Here is a 2,491-nt window from a genome sequence, read left to right as displayed (position 1 = left end):
GAAGTGAAAAGGAAGAAGTTGGAATAAAATGGCGGACGACACCCGTCTCACTTAGATGATGTCATTTCTGTTGCCGTTCTAGTTAGGAACGCTACATTTTGGCGCAGCCGACAGTTTTCGAAGACCAGCGATGCGGGTGACGTTTTTCGTCGACCAGGCGTCCTCAGAGTCTGTTGTGTTCACCCGATACCAAGTGCACGGTGAGCCAGCGACGGACCTTCCTCTTGAAGTTAGTTCTACCGCGCTGATCAACGTGGTACTGCAACAAGCTGCAATCAGCCGCCAAGCCCTCGTGCAAACAGGATCGGTGACAGTGAATCTACAACTGCAGACACTGAGCGAACTCGTTCTGGAACCCATACGACGTGGCACCCTCAAAGAGGAAACGCCTGCCGGGAAGGTGAGCCTAGACTTGAGTGTTATGGAACTGCAAAGGAACATTATACAACAGATCGAAATAATGAGAACTTTCGTCCGAGCGCTTAGTCGAGAGCAGTCAGCACGAAGTATTGTTGAACCAGATGTTTTTGAAGGAAAATCGCAAAATGCACACTACTGGCTGTGTTTTTTCGAGTACGCCTGTGACAAGAATCTGTGGCACTCCGACGACACAAAGATTTTGCATATGCGCCGCTATTTGGGCGGTATAGCCAGAAAATGGTATGACGTGCAACTCATGGATTATGGAACAACATGTTGGGAACTGTGGAAAAGCAACTTTTTAGGGGCTTTCGAAGGCAACGCAGTAGAAAGATGGGATGCGGCACTGCGGTTCAGTTATACAGGTGGCTCTCTGCTTGAGTACTGTCTTGAGAAGCGTCGCCTGTTGTATTCTGCAGAACCGAAGCTGTCGTCTTCTGCTGTTGTAGCTTTGATAACGCAAGGGTTGTGTATCGAGATCCGTAGTCATGTCCAGCTCAAAGGTCCAAGAACGTTTGATGACCTTCTGAACTTTCTACAGACCTCAGTGCCAAGAATTACATCGAGAAGACAGCCAGATGGTAGAACAGAGCAACTTGATTCCAATCTAGAGTCGTTGCCGTCAACTGAATGTGAACACAGCTTCATAAACAAATCTCTGGGAAGCGTAAATCATGACTGTGAGGATGGTGAAGAACCAATTACCGCAGTTCACGGCAACCTACTTCCACATAATCTGTCTACCGTGCATCACAAGCCCCAGAAAAAGAGCTTCAGTGAGACAGTATATTTGGTGTCGTCAAGCTTATTGTACGCCCCCATTAAGGTAGATGGCATTGAAGTGAAGGCTCTCGTTGACAGTGGAGCTTCGGTATCTATTATCAACAAGACTCGAGTGGATGCCAGTCGTCTGCACGCTGGTAGAACATTGCGTGTCCAAGCCTACGATGGGTCAGTGACCATGCATAGCGAATGGGTAACCCTGGCTATTGAATTTCAAGGAAATGCTATTACCAGTGACGTATTGGCCATTCCCAATGTCACCTACGATTTTCTTTTGTCCCGTCCAGACATGAAAAAACTTAAGATGAACCTCTATTGGGATGACAAGGTAATGGCCGAAGACACGATAAGAACAGAAGACCCTGGTGAAGAACCTAGTGTATCAAGGCTAATTTTTCACCACGAAGACATCAAGACTAAGTACCCAGAGCTTATATGCATAGGAAGCTACCCTCCAGCAATGAAATCCCATGTCGTTCCTTTCGAGCTCGCAGATAAAACAGTGGTTCGTAGAACCCCCTATAATATGTCCAGAGATAAAAAGGTGTGGCTGAAAAAGGAGTTGCAAGAAATGTTAGACGCAGGTATCATCCGGCCTTCTGTATCCCCATTTGCTTCTCCTATCACTATTGCACCTAAAGAAGACGGGTCATTCCGCCTCTGCACAGACTACCGGGCTCTCAATCGTCAAACTGAATTGATACCTTATCCAATGCCGAGAATCGACGACATCATTGACGAAACCGGTGGTTGCCATTGGTTTTCACGAATAGATCTCTGCAAGGGCTTTTGGCAGATTCCACTAAGTGAAGAAACGAAGAAGTACACCGCGTTCATAACCCCATTTGACTTGTTTGAGTACAACCGCCTACCATTTGGTTGGAAAAACTCCCCTGCGTGGTTTCAGAAGATTATGACGGACATTCTGAAACCTTACCTGGGCACATTTTGCAATGTGTACATCGACGACATCATCATCTACTCAAAGACAAAGGACGAACACCGTAGTCATCTTTCAAAAGTTCTTCATGCCCTCAGTCTTGCCCAACTCAAAGTCAACTTCAAGAAAAGTGCGTTCTTTCAAGATACCGTAGTATTTCTTGGCAGGGTGTTTGATGGACAGACTAAAAGCACCAAGCAAGAATCGGTAGAGAGAATCTCCAAGCTGGTAAAGCCTTATGATGTGCACTCCCTGCGCGTTTTTCTTGGCCTTGCAGGACACTTCCGGGCGTTTATCAAAGACTACGCACTGAGAACAAGGTGCCTCACACGTTTAACTCAGAAAGAC

Source organism: Dermacentor albipictus, unplaced genomic scaffold (genome assembly GCF_038994185.2).
Source record: "Dermacentor albipictus isolate Rhodes 1998 colony unplaced genomic scaffold, USDA_Dalb.pri_finalv2 scaffold_50, whole genome shotgun sequence".
Lineage (NCBI taxonomy): Eukaryota > Metazoa > Arthropoda > Arachnida > Ixodida > Ixodidae > Dermacentor > Dermacentor albipictus.
The sequence above is the reverse complement of the archived record's forward strand: the minus strand, read 5'-3'. Positions refer to the sequence as shown.